We start from the raw sequence: 5,972 nt of genomic DNA, 5'->3' as shown, positions 1-5,972 counted from the left end.
TGCAGTGAGCTGAGATTACACCACTGCGCTCAAGTCTGGGCAACCAGAGTGAGACTCTGTCTCAAAAAATAAAATAAAATAAAACTCAAAGGCACAAAGTTAAGATGACCTTTAGGCAGCTGGATATCCAGTTACAGAACATGAAAGAGACATCTTAGTCTGGAGAAATGAATTTTGGACTCATTTGTGTATAGACGTAAAATTCAAGCTCTGGGAGATGGTGTTGCTCAGAACACAAGGTGACAGGAACAGAAGAGGTGAGACAGGACCACTAGAAACTTCAACTTTTAGATGATGGCTGGAGAAAGATATTTTTAAAAATCTGAAAAGGCAAAGAGAGTTCTCAGCGATCCCTGAAGTCTATGGTGTACCCTGAGGACTCAGGGCTATCTGGAAGAACAGCCATGGCATGGGTGGTACGTGTGTGTGTGTGTGTGTGTGTGTGTGTGTGTTATGCATTTGCACGTGTGTGTTCTCAATATAGTTAAGAAACCCAAGACTGCTTGGTAGATAAATCTATCATTAAAAGGATAGCATGAAAAACTGCAAACACCATGACACACATAAATTTGACAAATTAGATTAAATGGCCAGATATGGTTTGGATTTGTGTTCCTGCCCAAATCTCACGTCGAATTGTAATCCCCCATGTTGGAGGAAGGGCTTGGTGGAGGTGATTGGGTCATGGGTTGGGGGGGACTTCCCCCTTGCTGTTCTCATGATAGTGAGTGAGTTCTCACGAGATCTGGCTGTTCAGATGTGTGTGGCACCTTCTTCTTGGCTTTCCTCCTCCTGCTCTGGTTATGTAAGATGTGCTTTCTTCCCCTTTACCTTCCACCATGATTGTAAGTTCCCTGAGGCCTCCTCAGTCATGTTTCCTGTACAGCTTGCAGAACCATGATCCAATTAAACCACTTTTCTTTATAAATTTCCCAGTCTCAGGTAGCTCTTTATAGTAATTCGAGAATGGACTAATACATGAGCCAACTCCCTAAGACCACAAATACCAAAATCCATCCGTTATGAAAAGATCATCTGAATAGGCTTACAATTAAAACAAATAGTTACAAACCATCTGAAAAAGAAACATTCAGGCACTGATGCTTTCACTGAAAATGTCTACCAAACATTTGAAGAAGAAATAAAGACAATTCTACACAATTTATTCCATAAAGCTGAAGAGAAGGAAGGACCAGTATTTTCATGAGGCTCTCAAGTCAAAACCAGATACAGATATTGCAGAAAGAGACAACTATAGACCAATATCTCTGGTGAGCATATAGATAAAAACCCTCAGCTAAATATTACCAAATTAAATCCACTGACATGTAAAAGGAATAATACAGCAACATCCGCTTGAATAGAGTTTATCTTAGAGAAGAGTGTTTAAGATGAGGCAAGCGATTTTAATATGTCCCAGAAATAGCTCCAATTGGGATGGTCATAGGATAGTCTGGAAAGAGGTTTAAATCACCTTGGCCTATTGCTATGTGTGGGGATGGTGTCGTTTCTCTTTTCTCCACTTTCCTGTTGGTTTTCCCATGTCTGGAGGGCATGTACGTGTGCATGTGAAGGGAGACAGCCTCTGTGGTGTGTGCTGTGTTCTCAGACAATGAAACATTATGCCATCCTCATGTCATCAAAGGGCCCTGCTCCAGACACTCTCAGGGTGATGCGATTTGTCTTCTTTACCTTCCAAACTTCTCTTTCCAGCACAGGCGTTTTTGCTGAGTTGTGTCAATCCAGATATCTGCTGGGTATGATCGTTCAGTCTTCCCAGAATCTTTTGGTCCTTCTCTCCACATGGTTTCAGGAAATGGCACCTGCATTTCCTAGCTGCAGTCCTGCTCAGTTGGCTGCTGGAGACAGAATCCTGGATGTGCCTGTTATTCACAGTCTCCCCTCACCTTCTATTGCTATTTATATCTTCACTGGCCTTTCTATTGAACCTCAGCTCCCTCTGTCACCCTCTCGGTGATAATATTGCTGTTCCTTCACGATATGCATCATGACATATGATTATTTGATCAGGCATTTGTTTTCTCTTTTAAGGCTGTTTATCTCCACCACTTCCCCTCACTACAGATTACAGAGACCATGTCTCTTCTCATTGTATCCCCAGGCACAAGGCCTGAAATGTAATGTAATGTTAGTAAACAGTTGACGAATGAAGATGAAATGCAAGCGATCGCCCATCACATGGATTCCTGGGAAGGGGCCCCTAAGGACTCTCTGCCTCTGCTTGTCCACCTGCCCCAAACTCTAACCTTACTCTATATGCAGGTGACCTTTCAGAAGACACCCTAGACTCTTTAACTATCTGAGAGAGCTGCTCCTTGGGGCTGGGCAGGACTGAAAGGTCTCCCATTTCAGTGCATGCGATGGACCGCGAATGGATGAGCATGAGCAGTGGCTTCCTACGGAGGCTGGGGATGAGGGGGCAGGGGCCAGTCCCTCCCAACTTTGTAAAGCAGCACGGCCTGTTCTCACTTCTTAATGTTTTCTAACAAAAACAGGGGCCCAGCTGCAATGGGTTTTTCCCTCAGACTGAGCTACTTTTCTGAAATGCAAATATTTCAGGCACATGACAGGTATTGCTCAATATTTACTGAACACATTAAAGTGAATTCTCTGCTTAAGATCCTTGGCCTGAAAGGCATTTGGGGCCCGTTTAGGGGCTCCAAGGTGGAGGCTGCTGCCTATGTGGACAGGGAAGAGCCAGAGGATTCACATTTCATCCAGGGCCTCTGGGCCCCTGCACTGCGAGCATGCGCACTGCCCACTAGAAGCTCTGGGGTGACCCCCCTTCCTCTGTTCGCTATGGAAACCAAGGCTGGGACTGGCCTCTCCTCCTGCTCCTGGGTCTGCCAAGAACAGCCTATTCCACAGCTGTGTAATCTGTTCCACATTACAGAGTTCGAAGTAACCCCCCAGCAAAACTGTCTGCTCCAGAATATTTTAAGTTACAGCTTCTCCATATATATTCTGTATCTATTCACAGAACTTCTATTTACAGAATTTTGATTTAATGAGTAGTTGAGATATATTTTTGTAGTCTTCACACTTTTCTACTAAGCTGCTGGCCCTGAGGGGACTTATTGCCGATCTCAAATAGGGGTTCCCCTGGAGACACCCAGCAAGAATTATTTATCCCATGACCCTCAGGACAGCATTAGAGCTCCGCCCCAGGTCTTGAGCCTTGGGTCAAGGTGGTTGTGGATGCCTCCCAAGTATTAGCTTCCTCTCATTTCTCACAGTGTCTTTGGTCCTTTTTGTTATTACTCTGAAAGTCAGAATCTCTGGCTCATGGGCACAGACTTTATTAGGAAGCCATCAAGCTACTGACCCACCTATCTCATTGCACATGTGCACGCATGCTTTCCCCACTTACAGGCTATCCCAGGCTTTGTTTTGTCCCACTACCCCACCTACCCAAACTCCTACTCCCATTAATTTGATTTTGGCAGCGGGGGACTGAACTTCTTCATTCCTCAGGAGGAATATGATACCATTTTACTAGATGTAATGTTGGGCTCCAAGATCTAGCCTGTGCTTCGTTTTAGACTCAAGCATCAGACCCAAGGCTTTAAGCCTTCCGAGTGTAATCTCTCAGGGTGGTCTTCGTCGACGGGCCCAGGTACAGCATTAGACAACCCTTCTATCAGAAGCATAGTGTGTTGTGTGCTGCAGGAGAGGCTTTCTGCACAGTCTGCTTGATGCTGGCAACTTCACTAGAATGAAGTCCAGGTAGAAGCTCAATTATCCAGTCCTGCCCAGGCAGCAACTGAAATCCAAGCAGCTCTCTGGCCAGAGCACTGATACTCACTTCAGCAGAGCCACCTTTTATTGTTGTCATGCCCTAAGCTTGCACTTTAATTTCAAGAATCCATTACATCTCGGAGGGTGAAATGTGAGAATGTAGTTTGAATGAGATCACAACGTTAAAAACCATAGCCTACGGCCAAAGCCAAGTTGAGATTTAAATAGTAGGTTCAAACACTTTTATTACTAAAAAAATACGTCAAATGAACTAAATATTTTATTTCTTTATGTATTTAATTTTTGAGACAGTCTCGCTCTGTTGCCCCGGCTGGAGTGCAGTGGCATGCTCTCAGCTGACTGCAAACTCCACCTCCCAGGTTCAAGTGAGTCTCCTGCCTCAGCCTCCCAAGTAGCTGGGATTAAGGGCATCTGTCACCACAGCCGGCTAATTTTTGTATTTTCAGTAGAGACGGGGTTTAGCCATGTTGGCCAGGCTGGTGTCGACCTCCTGACTTCAGGCGATCTGCCCGCCTCGCTTTCCCAAAGTCCTGGGATTACAGGCGTGAGCCACTGCACCTGGCCTAAATATTTTATTTAAATAGTTAGAAAATAATACATACCCAAATAAAATAAAGAATAATACTGATGGAGATTTAAATGCAATAAATGAGGATTATATTTAAGAAGCATGGGGGCAATAAGTCTGTTCAAGAGACATTCTTAAAAACAATGAATTAGCATATTTCTGTAAGATGTTCCCAAGAAAGTAGTAAATATCCATAAATAGAGGAAGGAGAAGGAGAAGTAGACGGAGAGGAGAAGGAGGAGGTGGAGGAGGATGAGGAGAAGGAGAAAAGTGTTGAAATAATTCCAACTAAGACTGATATCTAAGAATTACCCTGGTGAAGTGGGAAGCTAAAGAGTCCGTTGGAAGGGCTGGTGTGGGAATGGCTCTGCCAAAAGTGTTATGTGCATGCAAACCCAAAGAGAGAAAGCACAGAAAACCCTTCAACATCAACTTGCTTGAGGAAAAATAAAGTGACAAGTGGGAAAAGATACATACTCACAGTGAGGACTCTAGACATGTTAAGACCATTTTTAAATGTGCTTTTGGCTTCGAGTGGCAATAATTAGACTCAAGACAGCATATTGAAGAAGCTACTGATGAGAAGAAACCCTGGAAGCGCTGAAGGACCACATCAGCCCAGACCAAGGATGCTGAAGCAGCACCAAGCCCCTGGTTTCAGAGGCTCCAGCAATGACCCTTTTTTTTCATGGAGAGCCTGTAGGAGTGACAGTTTTGTCTTTGCCCAGTGGGAATCTGTTTTCTATACTTGGAAAACAGGGTTACCCATGTTGCCCCTGCTACCCTTTGGTCATCTCAGAGACACTATCAGATATTACCCATGAGACCTAGTTTTTTTATTTTTAATCTCAGGAAGGACTTGGGTGTGGCTTCCAACGTGGAGGACTCAGGAGCTTCCGAGAGGGTCCTGGGAGAAGGTGAATCGGAGAATGAGGGTGCTGGGCAGAGGGAAAAAGACATTACCATACAAGTTTGTGCTAAAAGATATAGCAATCCTTCTGCTATGGACTAAGTATGGAAAAAAATAAAATGGAATCAAAGTGACCCAAAGGAAGTGTAAAACCCAAATTTATGCCCACTAAAGCATTAATGATGCTCTAAGTCTGCTGCCTACTTAAAAGGTTCATAGTTCACATGGGTTGACAGGAAATTACGTGAAAGACAAGCTGCATTTCTCCTTTTCTTATAACCCCTCTGATTTGGTAGGGAGGGAGTCAATCATTTTTTATTGGAATTTCTCAGGATTCCAACCTCAGACATCCACTATACACATTTTCTTGGACAAGCCCGACTGTTCCTCTCACTCGTTCGCATAAAGCTCAAGTTTACACAGCCGCTCAGACCTTTCTCTGGGACTCTCATATTTAACTTAATTCTGGATATACTCAGGTAAGCGTTTCCCAAGAAACTTGACCCCAACATCCCAAAAACTTATCATCTTTCCCCTAAACTGGCCCCTTCTCCAGTACGCATCCATCTCACTCTTCTCCTGCCCTAGATCTCCTCAGCCCAAACGGGAAACCCCAGGATCACTCTCCCCGCAGGTGAAGCCTAGCCAGGGACCCTCCCCGTCGGGGCTCCGCGCTGCCCCGCCCGCCCCCAGCCGCTGGCCGAGGCCGCGGTC

The sequence above is a fragment of the Rhinopithecus bieti genome, unplaced genomic scaffold, assembly GCF_001698545.2.
Source record: "Rhinopithecus bieti isolate Rb0 unplaced genomic scaffold, ASM169854v2 scaffold_32955, whole genome shotgun sequence".
NCBI classification, from domain to species: Eukaryota; Metazoa; Chordata; class Mammalia; order Primates; family Cercopithecidae; genus Rhinopithecus; species Rhinopithecus bieti.
Note: the sequence above shows the minus strand (reverse complement) of the source record.